Below are 18,079 nucleotides of genomic sequence, written 5' to 3' on the forward strand. Positions count from 1 at the left end.
AGATGGGTGAGGGGACTGGTTTCTATCAGTGTTTAGTTTTAAATATTTGTCAGCCTTTCCAAAATAAATAAATAGGCAAATTCAACGTAGAATCACGAAGTGGATCGTGGGGTGGGAAACCAATATTTGACCACCTACTTCATCGATGATTTTATGGGTGTGGTACTGAATGAGGTGCGTGTGATGAAGGTTCCTCAACTTGACACTTCATTAGACTGCAGTGCGCCTTGCCCGACAGGAGGTGACAGCCATGCTCGATGCTGTGTGTGGTATCTGGGAACAGTTTTGAGGAGATATACTTACTTGAGGAACTAGGCAGGATAAGACAGTCCTATGTACCACATAGCTAGCCTAAGATAATCCTAACCTTAACCCTTCAGACACCACCTGCTGAATATGTGGCAGAGTCTACAGATGGCAATTTGGACTTAACAGTCATCTCAGAACCCATCGAACAGAGTGGAAGCAAGTCATCCTCAATCATAGGGACTGCCTAAGATTGGTGGCTATAATGTTGACACAGTTAATTGTAACAAGTGTGGACAAGTTTCTAGACAGCTTTTCCAGCAACCATTTGTTATCATCAGTTAGGGTTACTAATCCAAAACTGATTTTTTGTAACTGAAGTCAATTTGATTCAGTGAAAAGTTACATAGAAATCACAACACAGAAACACGCATTAACCCAACCAGCCCATGTTGATGTTTATCCTCAATAACATGTCAGGGCTTTGTAACAAAGTTATGGTCTTGGTCCAGTACTGAAAATAATGAATCATTTGTTTCCCTGCTGTCCAATTCTGATGTTTGCTTATAATGATGTTGTGTCTGTTTGTTCTTCATATGAAGAGACAGCCATTCTGTAGAGGGTGGCGGTGTCAACAAAAACATCTCCATGAGCAAGTTGTTGATAAAGAAGGAATCAAGGCCCTAGGGAACACATGCAGAGATTTGGCAATAAGACAGCAAACATGCTTTGGAGGAAGTTGTACATCCATTTCAGTGGTTCACCAGATACATCAGAAGAGTCAGTCTCCTAATTCGGAGTCATAGGACTAAAATGTGAAGCAGTTAATTCTTTCACCAGACATAGCGCCCTTTTATATTTCTTTCCCCTGTTTTTATTTAATAAACCTTTCAAAATTCAAGCCATTTACCACCATAGCCCTTTCAGTTTCATTTTTCAAAATAACGAGAAACACTTTATTCCAACAACATCTCCAACTTTGTTACAATTATGAAGTTTATAAGGTTATTATATTTTGGAAATGTAACTTTAAATTTAGGGTAAATGAAAGGGGCCATCTGACCTATTCTGCAGTCTACTTGACATTAAGCCTTGGTTGTTTGATTGTTGGAAATCAAAGGAAGATTTAGCTTGTTTTGCTGGGAAGAAAGTGCAAGGTATTTATGCTTGAAGACAATGGCAGTAGTCTCTGAGTGAACCATGAGTAGACACTAAGTCTCCCAAAGTCCCAGAAATGTGTTGAAGCTATCAAGTTGTAAACAGTTGTGCTGTAAAATTTTCCATTTACTTCTAAGATAGAAGGCAGCATTGGTCAAGGATAGCTAATTAGCATTTCTACCTAGATAACGTGTTTTTGTTGCCATAGGAAGAGGACTGAGGAAGCCATTTTGAGATCAGGTTACAGGTTTCCTTACAAATTAGTGAATTTCTCAGACAGCAGAGGTTCTGTGTGGTCAGCAGAGAAAACCCAGCTGGACTTCACAAGCTACCACAGCAGGAGGGAGATGGTTTCTAAATAAAGAGAAACATCCTGCAGCCTTCTATGGATTCTGAGAGATTTGTTCTCTTATAGCCAAGAGAAAGAAGAATCATTGGAACAGGATTTACTGCTGCTGATGGATTTTAAAAACTCTCTGAAAACTGAGGAAGGTGCCTGGAGATGGTCACTCGAAAGTACTACTAGACAAAGCAATGATACAGGAATCCATTGGAGGCCAGGGATGTCACTTTCTGTAGTTAAAGGGTAAGTTGCATACCAAAAGAAAATAGTGTTTAGCCAATAGTGTTTTTAGTCATTTGTTACAGTAAAAGTTTTAAAATATGAAACCTTGTTGGGTCATTCTTTCAGCTGATTATTATCTAAAAAGGAAGAATATGCAGGCTTACAAAAAAATGACACCAGGTGAATTGTTCCTTTGCAGGGCTAGCAAAGACATGATGGGCCAAATGGCCTCCTTCTATACTGTAGCAATTCTGTGATTCTGCAATAACTGGAAGTTTGAATCCCTTTTTAAATGTATTAGTCTCTAAGGTGACTGTAACAATTAAATGGTGAGTTTTGAGACAATTTTTGATCTGTAAATTTGTTTCTTTTTTCAAATAAACATCAAATATCCTACAATAGGATTTCCCTTTCCATTTATTCTGCCTTCCTTCTCAAAACATCATCTGTTGTCCATCACTTCAGAGTAGACAATGTAGCTTTATTTTATTTCAATCCACACAGCTCACCACCTGCAAAGTTGAATTCTAAGGAACTCGCTTTAGTCTCTGGGATCCTAAATACATTTGGTATTTTAAACAAGAAATAAAAGCAAGTAAATATGGCCCTCATGAGGGCTTCGTGGATAAATAAAAGCTCTGGTGATAACTGGCAAAAGAACTGGGGGAGATAAGGAGAAATTATTTTTACACTGTTAATTATTATGGTCTGGAATCCATTGTCTGAAAATGTGGTGGAAGCAAATTCAGTGATAGCTTTCAAAAGGGATTTGGATATATACTTGAAAAGGAGAAAGAGCTGCATGGCTTTGGGGGAACAGTGGTAGAGTGAAATAAAGTAGATAGTTCTTTCAAAGAACTGGCCCAGGTATAATGGGTTGAATGGTCTCCTTCCATGTTGTATGTTTCTACAATTAAATGGTGTGCCACTGAACCTCATAGATTAGGGATATCCCCAGTTTGCATTACAGTTTCGGCTGATCTCAGCCAAGGAGGCATTACGTATGGCCTCAGTATCTTTGTAATTGAAAAATTCTCCCATGAAATTTGCTGGCAGGAATGTGTGTGGACTTTGGGCGAGGTCAAGGTATGGCTTAATTGTAATACCCCCCCTAATTTTTTTTGTTTAGTCGTTCATGAGATGTGGGCCTGAATATTGTCCAGGTCTTGCTACATATGGACACAGGCTGCTTTAGTATCTGAAAAGTCGTGAAAATATTGTGCAATCATCAGCGAACATCCCCACTTCTGACCATATGATGGAAGGAAGGTCATCGATGAAGCAGCTGAAGATGGTTGGGCCTAGGACACTACCCTGAGGAACTCCTGCAGCGATGTCCTTGGGCTGAGATGATTGATCTCTGACGACCACAACTTCTGCAGAATATTGTCTTTGCGGTATCCAGTGCCTTCAGCTGCTTCTTGATATCACTTGGAGTGAATCGAATTGGCTGAAGACTGGTATCTGTGATGCTGGGGACCTCCAGAGGAGTGGATGGATCATCCACTTGGCACTTCTGGCTGCAGGTAGTTGCAAATGCTTCAACCTTGGCTTTTGCACTGAAGTGCTGGGCTCCCCATCATTGATGATATTTGTGGAGCCTCCTCCTCCTGTTATTTGTTTAATTATCCACCACCATTCATGACTAGATGTGGTGGGACTCCAGAGCTTAGATCTGATCCATTGGTTGTTGGATCACTTAGCTCTGTTTATCATACGCTGTTGCTGTTCTTTGGCATGCAAGTAATCTTGTGTTGTATCTTCACCAGTTTTAGACCTCATTTTAGGTATGCCTGCTGCTGCTCCTGGTATGCCCTGCTGCACTGTGCATTGAACCAGGATTGATCCCCTGTCTTGATGGTAATGGTAGGGTGGGGGATATGCCTGTTAATTCCAAGAATTGTATGTTGAGGAAGAATGAGTCTGAAGCTAGCCTTGAAACAGTTTTATTTCCAGGACAGCAAAGTAAAATCACAATATCTCCCAGTTCCTGACACCCAGCGTGAACTGGTTTATGCAATGGTTCCCTCATTCTTCCCCAGTTGGGGACAGCTACGCTTAGTTATTGACTTAAAGCATAGAACCATAGAACCATAGAACACTACAGCACAGAAAAACAGGCCATTCGGCCCTTCTAGTCTGTGCCGAAATATTATTCCACTAGTCCCATTGACCTGCACCCAGTCCATAACCCTCCAGACCTCTCCCATCCATGTAAAAATCCAATTTATTCTTAAAACTTAAGAGTGAGCCCGCATTTACCACGTCAGATGGCAGCTCGTTCCACACTCCCACCACTCTCTGAGTGAAGAAGTTCCCCCTAATATTCCCCATAAACCTTTCCCCTTTCACCCTAAAGCCATGTCCTCTCGTGTTTATCTCTCCAAATCTAAGTGGAAAGAGCCTACTCGCATTTACTCTGTCTATACCCCTCATAATTTTGTAAACTTCTATCAAATCTCCCCTCATTCTTCTACGCTCCAAGGAATAAAGTCCTAACCTGTTTAATCTTTCCCTGTAACTCAACTCCTGAAGACCCGGCAACATCCTAGTAAATCTTCTCTGCACTCTTTCAATCTTACTGATATCCTTCCTGTAGTTAGGCGACCAGAACTGCACACAATACTCCAAAGTTGGCCTCACCAATGTCTTATACAACCTCACCATAACATCCAAATTCCTATACTCAATACTTTGATTTATGAAGGCCAGTATGCCAAAAGCTTTCTTTACAACCCTGTCTACCTGTGACGCCACTTTCAGGGAATTATGTATTTGAACTCACAGATCCCTTTGTTCCTCCGCATTCCTCAGTGCCCTACCATTTACTTTGTATGTCCTACCTTGGTTTGTCCTTCCAAAATGCAACACCTCACACTTTTCTGCATTAAATTCCATCTGCCATATTCTGGCCCATTTTTCCAGTTGGTCCAGATCCCTCTGCAAGCTTTGAAAGCCTTCCTCGCCGTCCACAACGCCTCCAATCTTAGTGTCATCAGCAAACTTGCTGATCCAATTTACCACATTATCATCCAGATCATTGATATAGACAACAAACAACAATGGTCCCAGCACAGATCCCTGAGGAACACCACTAGTCACTGGCCTCCAGTCTGAGAAGCAATCATTCACTACCATTCTCTGTCTTCTCCCACACAGCCAATTTCGAATCCAGTTTACAACCTCTCCATGGATACCAAGTGTCTGAACCTTCTGAACTAACCTCCCATGTGGGAACTTGTCAAAGGCCTTACTAAAGTCCATGTAGACAACATCCACAGCCTTTCCTTCATCTACTTTCTTGGTAACCTCCTCGAAAAACTCTACAAGGTTCGTTAAACACGACCTACCATGCACAAAGCCATGCTGACTATCCTTAATCAGCCCTTGGCTGTCCAAATAATTGTATATCCGATCTCTCAGAACACCTTCCAATAATTTACCTACTACTGACGTCAGGCTCACTGGCCTGTAATTACCTGGTTTACTTTTGGAGCCTTTTTTAAACAACGGAACAACATGAGCTACCCTCCAATCGTCCGGCACCTGACCCGTGGCTAATGACATTTTAAATATTTCTGCCAGGGCCCCTGCAATTTCTACACTAGTCTCCCTCAAGGTCCGAGGGAATATCATGTCAGGCCCGGGGGATTTATCTACCTGTAAGGCAGCAAGCACCTCCTCCTCTTTAATCTCTATATGTTCCATGACACTACTGCTTGTTTCCCTTCCTTCCTTATACACTATGCCAGTTTCCTGAGTAAATACTGATGCAAAAAAACTGTTTAAGATCTCCCCAATCTCGTGAGGCTCCACACATAGACGACCACTCTGATCTTCATGGGGACCAATTGTGTCCCTTACTATCCTTTTACTCTTAATATACTTGTAGAAACCCTTCAGGTTTACCTTCACATTATCTGCCAAAGCAACCTCATGTCTTCTTTTTGCCTTCCTGATTTCCTTCTTTAGTATTTTCTTACATTTTCTATACTCTACAAGTACCTCATTTGCTCCTTGTTGGCTATACCTGCTATACACCTCTCTCTTCTTCTTAACCAGATCGCCAATATCCCTTGAAAACCAAGGTTCCCTATGCCTGTTAACTTTGCCTTTAATCCTGACAGGAACATGCAAACTCTGCACTCTCAAAATTTCGCCTTTGAATGCCTTCCACTTACTGAACACATCCTTGCCAGAAAACAACTTATCTCAATCCACTCTTCCTAGATCCTTTCTCATTTCCACAAAATTGGCCTTTCTCCAATTTAGAATCTCAACTCGAGGACCAGACCTATCCTTATCCATAATTAACTTAAAACTAATGACATTGTGGTCATTGGACCCAAAATGTTCGCCTACACATACTTCTGTCACCTGACCTGTCTGGTTCCCTAATAGGAGATCAAGTATTGCATCCTCTCTCATTGGTACCTTTATATATTGATTTAGAAAACTTTCCTGAACACATTGACAAACTCCAAGCCATCCAGCCCTTTTACAGTATGGGAGTCCCAGTCAATATGTGGAAAGTTAAAATCTCCTACTATCACAACTTTCTGTTTTTTACATCGGTCTGCTATCTCTCTACAGATTTGTTCCTCCAATTCTCTCTGACTATTGGGCGGTCTATAATACAACCCTATTAGTGTGGTCACACCTTTCCCGTTCCTCAGCTCCACCCATATGGCCTCTGTAGACGAGCCCTCCGGGCTGTCCTGTCTATGCACAGCTGTGATATTTTCCCTGACTAGTAATGCCACTCCTCCCCCTTTCATCCCTCCCCCTCTATCACGTCTGAAACAACAGAACCCCGGAATATTGAGCTGCCAGTCCTGCCCCTCCTGAAACCAAGTCTCACTAATAGCAATAATGTCATAATCCCACGTGCCAATCCATGCCCTAAGCTCATCTGCCTTTCCGACAATACTCCTTGCATTGAAATAGATGCACCTGAGAACAAACCTTTGATTTCTGTCTGTACATGCTTTCCTCGCTTGACCTTTTCCTCCTCCACCTCACTATCTGCTCTAACACTCTGGTTCCCCTCCCCCTGCAAATCTAGTTTAAACCCCCCAGAGCAGCACTAGTAAACCTACCCACAAGGATGTTAGTCCCCCTCCAGTTCAGGTGCAAACTGTCCCGTCGGAACAGGTCCCACCTTCCCTGGAACAAAGCCCAATTGTCCAGAAACATGAAGCCCTCCCTCCTACACCATCTCCTTAGCCAAGTATTTAGCTGCATTATCTTCCTATTTCTAGCCTCACTAGCACATGGCACGGGTAGCACTCCTGAGATCGCAACCCTGGAGGTCCTGTCCTTCAACTTTGCACCTAACTCCCTAAACTCTCTTTGCAGGACCTCCTCCTCCTTCCTATCCACGTCATTGGTCCCAACATGGACCACGACATCTGGCTGCTCACCCTCCCTCCTGAGAATACTGAGAACTCGATCCGAGATATCGCGGACCCTGGCACCAGGGAGGCAACAGACCATCCGGGATTCTCGATCTCTCCCACAGAACCTCTTGTCTGTCCCCCTAACTATCGAATCCCCTATCACTACTGCTCTCCTCTTTTCCCTCCTTCCTTTCTGAGCTGAGGGTCCAGTCTCGGTGCCAGAGACGCGACCACTACACTTGTCCCTGGTAGGTCGTCTCCACCAACAGTATCCAAAACGGTATACCTATTGTTGATGGGAACGGCCACAGGGGTGCTCTGCTCTTTCTGTCTATTCCCCTTCCCTCTCCTGACATTCACCCAGCTGCCTGCCTCCTGACTTTTAGGGGTGACTGTCTCCCTGAAACTCCTGTCTATTACTGCCTCTGCTTCCCAAATGATCCGAAGTTCATCCAGCTCCAACTCTAGTTCCCTAACTCGGTTTGTCAGGAGCTGCAGCTAGATGCATCTTTTGCAGGTGCAGTCATCAGGGACAATTGTGCTGTCCCAGACTTACCACATGCTGCATTCGGAGCACTCGACTGCCCTAACTGCTGCCTCCATTACCTACTCCTAATTTAATTAAAGGAACTTACCTGGCCTTACCTCACTGGGAGCAAGCTCGTCCTCAGCCTCTGCTCGCCGAAGCCTCTCGAGCCAAAGCCTCAAAGCTCCACTCCTTCACTGGGCTGCTCACACGCTGGCCGCTCCTCTTCAGCTTCCCCTCCTTTTATTTTCAATCTCCCAATCACCTCTCCTCTCACGCTGTTTTCAATCTCCCGACTGACTCTCCTCTCGCGCTGTTTTCAATCTCCCAATCACCTCTCCTCTCGCGCTGTTTTCAATCTCCCGACTGACTCTCCTCTCGCACTGTTTTCAATCTCCCAATCACCTCTCCTGTATTCTATTGCAGCACAATTTCAACATTCACAGATTCACTTCTTTCTCTTAAAGCAAAAACAAAACAAAAGTGCATTTCCTTTTCAGAAAAAAAATTAAAAAACTGAAGACAGAAAAATAAATCATCCATTTTCAAAAAAACTCACATCCTGAGTTGTCCTTCTCCTAATACCCCCAACAATTTTTCACTACAAGTGTTCCTTTTAGTGAAACGATCTGATAACAGGTGACTTGTATCAACCCGCTGGAGTTTTGAGATTTCCTTTTTCTCCATCATTTGTTTTAGACTTGCAATGTCAATTCATAATCTTTTTTTCACTCATTCTTTGTGAAGTGTATGTTACCTCAAAGAGATCAATTGTCAATGTAACATTCTGTTGGGACATTTTCTTCTTTATTTCCCCCATGTAGTATTTCCCCTAAGGTTTTAGATAAAATCAGCTCTACTCGGGTGAGCATCTCTGCAGCCAGGGTGCTCTTTATCACTCGCCTTATTTTCTTGGCTTCCCAAACCAAGGGACAACACTTCCCATTTTCACCCACAAGAAGTAATATAAAACCCGCTGCATTTGAAAACCCCTCAACAAGGTTTGTGTGAGAGGCTTCGCTGAACACAATCAATTTTATATCCTTAGGCCTGAATTTCACGCCTGGCGTGCACACCAGGTTGGCGGGAGCGGAAGCGGATATAGGATCCACTCCTGGCCGTGGCCACATTGCAAACACGATTTTGCGCTGGATAGCCAATTAACATCCTCCCAGCGTGAAACACATCCTCTGAATGGTCGGGAAGGGCTGGGTGGGGGCCTATTGAGTGCTGGGTCCAATGGCGACCCAATGGGTGCTATAAAACTGGCAAACGCAGCTCTCTGAAGGCTGCCAGGGGAGAATCTTTAGAGTCGTCCCACAGTTTGGAACAATGGCCTCACCAGCGGCAGGAAACATCAGGCAGGAGGGCAGATTGGGTGGACATTCAACCCCCCATTTCTCTGATGAGTGCCTCATGATCCTCGTGGAGGAGGTCGGTGTCAGGCGGGACACTCACGTACCCAGGGATGGCAGGAGGAGGCCACTGCACCAAACCAAAAAAGCCTGGGAGGAGGAGGCAGCCAAGGTTGGCAGCTGTGACATTGTGCGGCGCATGTGGGTGCAGTGTGGCAAAAGGTTCAACGATCTGCTGCGCTCAGCAAGGGTGAGTACCGAGTTGACATGGCTCTGTGAGGAGAAGTGTTAAGGGCTGGCCGTCCCCCTGGGGAGCTCAGGGGTGTTAGAGTCTGAGTGTCAACTGTCACTGATGCTGGAGCTGGTCAAGGGGGCGAGCTCTGGCTGCTTAGCCTGAGTGTCTTGCAGGTCGAGGGCCACGAATTGGATGTGCCCTACAAGGTGTTCCTCAGGTGGGGTTGGCCAGGCTGCAATGGTGTTGCAGGTAGAGGATGGACTAATCAATGCTCCTCTGTCCTTTCAGGAGAAGTGGAGCCATAACACCAGCTAGAGGCCAAGGACAGCCGGACGCCCCCAAATCTCCTAATCTTGACGAGGTACGAAATGGATGCATTGGAGCTGGAGAGCCGCCGCCCACCTCGATCAGCCAGTTTTGGAGAGACAGGGGTCTCTGACAAAGGTAAGAGTGCAGTACAGATGGGTGAGAGTTTCAGATTGTGCAAACATTCTTGTGTAGCAGCATCATTAATGGGAGCCTGAAACCTGGAGTCCCCATTGATCATTGAAAGACAATGGCACCATGATGCAGATCTCCATTGTCTCACCAGGGTGCCTGGCATGCACAGTGACAGAGTGATGACTTAAACTAATGACATGTCATTGCTCCCCCTTAGATTTGTCAGCATCCAGTCGAAAGCAGGACCCTGCAGAGCCACCCTTGATGCCAGGGGACCACAGGGCTTTAGATGCACCTGCGTCACACCCCCCTCTCTGAACCAGGCACCAGCATAGATACCAGCATTAGATCATCGGCTAGAATGTCAGTGCACAGCAGTGAGAGCACTTCACACTTGCTTGAGGAGCATGCGGAGGCAGAGAGTGCCCAGGGGCTGGCAGTTGGAGGACTACTGGGTACCAGGCAAGAAGGCAAGATGATGAGTCTCTGGAGTCGTCCATTAGGCAGCAGATTCTGGATATCCAGTGAGATGTGCGGGAGGATCTGGCAGAGATCCATGAGGGTATGCGTGTCATGGTCTCTGTTGTGGAGGAGTCCATACAGAGTGTGAGCACTGCATTGACCCTCATCGCTGAGCGCACTGCCCCCGCCATTGAGAGAGTGGCCACTCTCATGGAGAGGCAGCTCCAGGGACAAAATAAGGGGTCAGTGCCAGTGTGGGAGATGGATGAGGCACCCAGTATCCCAGCTAGGTGCCCATCCATCAATGGTGAGCAGGGAGGTCCAGAGCGTCCTCATGTTGGCACACGAGCTGCTTGTCATGTCTGTGGGTTCCTCTCAAGGTGCTCTGCATGACAGCAGCAGCTCCTCCAACCCTCTGCCAGCGACTGTGTCATCTGATGAGGCTGCGGTGACTGGGGAGATGCCAGCCTTGGCACTAGCCGCTCCCTCCCAGGCAGGACCAGCACAGGCTCCACTGGCCAGAGGATGACCACCAAGGTCATCAAGGCCAACAGGACAGCAGAGGCAGTAGGCTGTCTCCAATGCCACTGTCAGCAATTGGTGGGGGGTGGGGAGGGTGGGGGGGGGGTGCAGGCAACAAGACGCAGCACTCTTAAACGTAAGTTTAAGACACCATGAACAAAAGAAGAACTGTTCACGGGTGATCTTCTGTTCTGCCATGTTTTCTTTATATATTTACTTGTGTGGGTATTAACACCATATATAACTATGTTCATTTGATGTGAGTGTCAACATGATATAAATTTTGCTTTTGTCTTAATGGTCTGAGTATGCTTCACTTGTGGTGTAGGTGCAGGACACGCCAGTATCTAATGCTGGATGTGAATGACTCTAAACTTTACTGCACAGGCACCGAGTGGACTTTGGGTTCAAAGGAAAGGGTCATTTCAAACATTGACACCCGTTCTGGGGTATTGCAGTGCTCTCCTTGAATGGCCCCGGCATCAGAAGCGCATATTCAGAAGACCTATTGGTCCTCTTTATCACTGCCCTTGTGGGGCATGAGTCCTATTATAACGCTGCTCAGCCTCTGTTCTTGGATAGTGGAGAGGTGTCATAAGCCACCTTCTGAGGGGATAGCCCTTGTCACCCAGAAGCCATCCATCCAGCCAGGCTGGAGCACTGAAGAGCCTCGGCACCTTGGAGTGTCTGAGGATGTAGGTGTCATGGGAGCTGCCAGGGTACTTTGCACAGACTACTAGAAACCTGCGTCTTGTGGTAACACACTATATGAACGTTCATCGAGTCAAAGCCCTTCCTGTTGACGAAGGTACCCGGCTGCCCCGCTGGCACCTTGAAAGCCACATGTGTGCAGTTGATGGCACCCTGGATACGGGGGAACCCAGCAAGCGCTGCAAACTCTCTGGTTAGCTCAAACTGGCCTCGTCCGTACGGAGATAAATAAATGTCATTACCCGCCTGAACAGAGCTTCAGCCACCAGTTAGACGCAACTGTGGACAACTGACTGGGAGACTCCACACAGATCCCCCACTGACCCCTGGAAAAAGCCAGAAGCATAGATGTTGAGGGCCACTGTGACCATCAGAGCCACTGGCATGGGGTGTCCACCCACACAGGTCCAATCATCTCGCAAATGGAGGTCACAGTCTCCCTGGAGAGGCGGAGCCTCCTTCAGTATTGCACCTCAGACATATTGAGGTAGCTGCATTGCTGCCTGTAAACCCTGGAAGCAGGATAACGGCGTCTTCTGTGGCCCCTTACACCTTGGACTTCCTGTTGGCCCTGCACCCCTTGTGCCTGCATCTCTCCCCCCACAGGTCGCACCCCTGGAAGCCACACTGGGATACCTGGCCTCCTTTCCCTTCTGCCCCTCTCTTCCTCCTCAGAGGAGGTACCTCTAGCGAAGACCACAATCCCCATTACCAGGGTAACAGAAGGTTGTCTGATACCTGGAAGGGTCCACAGGGTCAAAATCCTCTGAGGGTCTTGGAGACACCAATGAGTCCTGAAATGAAGCCTAGAAATGCTAAGACTGAAGCTCAGAACAGAGGTGCAGCTGTCAAGTTCAAATAAGCAACCAGCAGCAAACTATCTCCTAAACTCCTCACTACTCATGCTGGCAATGCTGCTGACCCTTTTTATCCCATCCTTGGATGAGGTTTTGTTAAAAGTGGGCTGCCCACCTACCCGTTTTGCCCATGCGACAAGTGTGAAATCTCACGGGCAACATAAAATCAGAAACAATTGCCCTTTTAATGATCTTAAGTGGCATTTTCGTTCTTGGCAGGCACAGATCCGACACCTGCATGTGCCCGCTGCCCTGAAGATTGCTCGCATGCGAGATAATGTCAGGACACTCGCCGACATCATCTCATGTTATTTCACGTCCATTCCGATGGGGCAGGCGCCCTCCTGCAAGGTGTAAAATTCTGCCCTTAGGATCGCCCAAAGATGGGGACTTGAGTGCACATTTCTCCATCTTTAACTTTTTAAATGTTTTGTTCCCAAGTATGAGCAAACAAAACATTTAAAAAGTTAAAGATGGAGAAATGTGCACTCAAGTCCCCATCTTTGGGCGATCCTATGATTGTTTCATTATAATACTCAGTTCAAGCACATCAAAACATGTATCCAGCCTCGTCTGAGTGCCCAGCCAGTTTAACTGCCCAACCAGACTTCAAAACTGTTCTGTCTTATCCCTGGAAGCATCTGCATCTTTTTGTGAAGATCTAACCCAACTGACTGCAAAAAGGCTAACACTTTCTAAATACGATTGCTGGTGCAAAGTAACCTCAGACTTGTACTGTTTTATTTCTAATCCAATATATTTAAAGGCCCCATTACCCTGACTCCCAACCTTAAAGTCTGTTCTAATCCTGTCAATAACTTTGTTTTGAAACTCACTAGAGCCACCCCAAAGGAAGTCGTCAACATGCATCATGGAGATGCCCACATGTTTCCCACCATGATACGATCTGCCTTCAGTTGGAGACAACCCAACTTTGACACAGATTGAACTGAAAAGTACCACACTCTAGAAGCATCATTCAAAATATATACTCACTTATTCATCTTCCCAAGTTTTCCCTCTACCTCTAGCTCCTCCTTAGGAGGTTTGAGAAACACTTCCCTCTCGAGGTGATCACCTGCAGAAGTGCAGCTTTTATATCTATCGACTTACACTCCTGCTAAAACATCACCAAAAGAGCCAAAAAAAATGTTCAAAATTACCTTCCCTGCTGTGGGCGAGTCCACTCTAATTTCTTTATCTGCTAAGCATTCTTCAAATCCCTGGGCCACTAACCTAGCCTTGGCCTTATAAGTGCCATCCAGTAGGACCTTTTCTGTGCAGAGCCACCTATGTGATAATGCAGGCTCACCCACACTTGGGACTTCTGAATACACACCAAACTCCCTCCTACTGTCCAACTCCCTCTGTTTCACCTCCCATATAGCTTTATCCCCTAACTTGTCAGCCATTACAAAATCCTCTCAGTCGTGGGGACTCCTGCTTCTGCTATTTTGTCATAATGGTTCAGCATTCTCCACTCTACTCTGTCGTCTAGTCAGACTGCGACCCCTACTTGTCTGTTTAAATCTGTCTGGGCTCCTGCTGTTAGATCCCCTGCTTACCCCAGCAGAGGCCCTATCCATTGTATGTGAACATTTCCTCACCTGGGATTCATCACGCGACGCATTACTACAACTTGGGCTACACTTCCTTATTTTCCATTCTCATACTCCATTCCCCCAGTCCATGGCCTTCATTGCTTGTCCATCATCCTGGACATTCAGCCAATTCTTATATTTTCAAATAGATTTTCCTGCCCATCCCACTACTGTTGTATCCGTCTAGTTACTTGATCCTTCTGGACAATACGATACCCGGGAACCCACTTTGGGCAGCTGACCTCTGGGCAAAATAGCCCCCTCCTATTTATCACTATCAGGTTTTCTACCGATATCTAACTCCTGATCTATTATATCTTGTCCCTCTGGCTCTGCGTCACAAAATATGTGAGTACATGGGGCACATGGTGCTTCTATCACATTGTCAGTATTTGCAAATTCATGCTTCTTTCCAATGACCCATGAAGAATAGGCTTTTATTGAATGATTCCCATATTGAAGAATCACAGTTTTCTCTTCACATCCCATAACTTTCCCTGGGCCTTTCCATTCCCTTTGTCCCTCCGTCTTATAATAAACCAGATCACCTGAACTAAATTCTAACACAGACGGTCTTATGTGGTGTTGCACTGCTCTCCTAACTCTTTCCAAAACCTCTGCCTTAATGAAAGCTTCCCTGCCTGCATGTAATTCATTCAAGTGGACAGTAAGAACTGAGCTAATGGTAGTTCCTTATAGAGCAGGGGGAGCATCCGAGAGCACTGAAGGCAACTTCGGATTTCTTCCGTACACCAACTGATACAGGCTATACCTCCCAATCGTTGGTCAAGAATTCTTTGCATGCACTGTCCATGCCAATGCTGTTTGAAACTTGCAATACTGTTGTTTGGCGAGTACCTTATGCAACATGTTGTCTATCATTGCATGATTCCTCTCACATAAACCATCGCTGAATGGGATCTCAGCTGCAGTATGCATGACTATGATATTTAAAATTTAACGCGCCCCAAAATTCATGATTTGCAGATTCCCCTCCATTATCCATCAGGAATTCCCTTAGTGTTCCTAATCTGGTTCCCACCCATTTCTCCATGACCTTACCAACAATGGTCTGTTTGTCCTTACCGCTTATTACTGTAGATATGCTAAATCTAATCGCCATATCTACAAAGTGTAGCCAAAAAAACCCCAATCCATGTCCCATACCTTTAAGTCCATTGCCATTACATCATTAAATTCCCTGGCCAGTGGCAGACTCACAACAGGACATGGCGGTGTCTTTCAATATTTAACACAAATATCACATTGAGCCGTGACTTGCTCAATAAGGTTATCATATTCTTCATCATCCACTCCAGCATCTCACAGTAGAGCTTTCAGTTTTTGTGGCGTTGGATGTGCCATGCAACTTCCAAATAATCTTTTTCTTGCCCACCAAACTCTTATCCACAGAAGTTAACAAGACCGCTTGAACTCCTTGACGAGAAATATCTGGCTTCCATAATGGCAGGCAGTAATGGCCTGACCGAGTAAAATGTAGATCCACAGTTTTCCTGAACACAATCACTCTGTCATTCTCCATATCCAGCTTTATCTGTGCTTTTTTCATTGACTATCTGCTGAACAATAGAGGGATCTCACTAGAGACCACATCAGTACAGGTGAAGAGACTATCTTGCATGGAAGGACTACTCTTTTGGAAGACATTTGTGTGTTATCATCTCCAAACCTAAAGCAGGTAGAGCTTCTTTATTCCTTAACCTTCCTCTGACCTGCCTCATCGAGAGATTCCAGGTAGCAGCTAAGCCAATCCACCCCACACATTATGGAACTGCAACCGTAATCTAAAACTGCGTAGTTGAATGAATCAGCCATCAAAATACTCATCACTCAATTCAAACACCAGCGATCAATACAATTCCGTCATGGTGGCCACCTTGATCATTCTCAGCATCTGAATTATCTGTTCCAAGTGTTATTTCAAAAATACAATTCTTCTGCTGTGGGCAATTCATTGTGAAATGATACTTAGAATCACATCAATAATACCGATTAACCATGCCCCGTGCATCTCTTGGGTTCAAGCGCCTATGGGCGCTGTCCCAGACCCACTTTTTGTCTTGACCCTCAAATTGGCTAAAAGTGCGACCATCTTCAGACCACCTATCACCAACCCCATCTTTGTACTGGAATCAATGTTTAATATTTTGGGGGTCTTGAAATTAAGTCACCATGGAATCCTCCATCCTTTGCTTTACTGCAGAGTTGCCTGTATTTGATAGAATGTAGCAGGAAATGACTGCTTTCCCCAATTTTTTTAGGTCAGTAGCCATTTTATCTAGAAGAGAGTCTTTCCCATGGAATTGAACCCCCGTCAATACCAAAAGTCTATTGACATAAGAAATGTGTGCACAATCAAGTAACTTAAATGCCAATGTAGTCTCTGGGATTTCAAAGTTAAACTTTTTCAGTGTTTTATACCACTTATCAAAGTCCATAATATACTCCACCATGGACTGTTCATCTGCTTTCTCAAATCTGTCAAAGGTTGACCATGCGTCAAATGCTTCTAACAAATGATCCTTTTTGTAAAACATTTCCAAAAATTGTAATAGTAGGGTCAACCCCTCTTCAGTATCCAAGTCATCCACGTCCAATTCTGAAAGTACTTTACTCCCAACCTTCCTTTTTACTGGTAACGACAAAGCCAAAGCCGTACCTTGCTTCTTTCAGGGTAACAAAATAACCCATGCCCATGTCCCGACTTCATTTTTCCATGGCTGATATAGTGCAACCACCGAAAACAGCGGTGGATAGTCAAAGCCTGAGATTTTGCATCGTCCTTTGCCATTCTGTAACTGAGTTTGCCAACAGCAGCATGCTTCTTTTTCGCTGAGAGGATAGAGATAAAGAACTTCTTATTCATCAACCAATCAGCAAAGCTTAATGCTCATCCTCTGCTACCATGTTAATTCCAGTAATTTTATGTTGAGGAAGAATGAGTCTGAAGCTAGCCTGTACCTTAAAACAAGTTTATTCCCAAGACAGCAAAGTAAAGCACTGATTCTCCCAGATACCCAGAGCAAAATGGTTTATATATCTTGCAATGATTCCCTAAATCCTTCCTCAATTGGGGACAGCTATGCTTAATTACCAACTTAAAGCATGTTTTCTATTGCAGCACAATTTCAATATTAACAATGCCGGGTCATGAGGTTACAGATTGTGGTTGAAGATAATTCTGCTGCTGCTCATGCTCCACCATGCCTCAAGGACGCCCAGTTTTGAGTTGCCAGATCTGATCGAAATCTAGCACAGTGGTATCACAGCATCTTTACAGTGCAGAAGGAGACCTTTTGGCCCATCGTGTCTGCACTGGCTCTCTGAAGGGGCATGCTACCTAATCCCACTCCCATGCCTTATCCCTGTAGTCTTGCACATTCTCTCTTTTCAGGTAGCAATCCAATTCCCTTTTGAGTACCTTGATCAAAGCTGCCTCCACCACCCTTTCAGGAAGTTTGTTCCAGACTCTAACCACCCTCTGGGTGAAAGTTTTTTCCCACATCACTTTTACTCCTTTTGCCAATTATTTTGAATCTGTGCCCTCTAGTTCTTGATGTTCTCTTGAGTGGGAACAACTTCTCACTATTCACCCAATCCATACCCCTCAGGATCTTGAATACCTCTATTAAGTCTCCTCTCAGCCGTCTTTTCTCCAAGGAAAACAGTCCCAACCTCTCCAATCTATCCTCATAGCGACAGTTCTTTATTTTTGTTATCATTCTTGTGAATCTCCTCTGTACTCTCTCCAATGTCTTCACGTCCTTCCTCAAGTATGGCACCCAGAATTGGATGTAGTACTCCAGGTGAGGCCTAACTAGTGTCTTATACAAGTTCAACATGACCTCCTTACTCTTGTACTCATGTCCCGATTAATAAAGCCTAATATACTATATGCTTTATTAACTGCTCTCTCAACATGCCCTGCCATCTTCAATGACCTATGTAGGTATACACTGAGGTCCCGCTGTTCCTGCACC

The sequence above is a fragment of the Cetorhinus maximus genome, chromosome 9 (assembly GCF_964194155.1).
Source record: "Cetorhinus maximus chromosome 9, sCetMax3.hap1.1, whole genome shotgun sequence".
In the NCBI taxonomy this organism is placed as follows: Eukaryota; Metazoa; Chordata; class Chondrichthyes; order Lamniformes; family Cetorhinidae; genus Cetorhinus; species Cetorhinus maximus.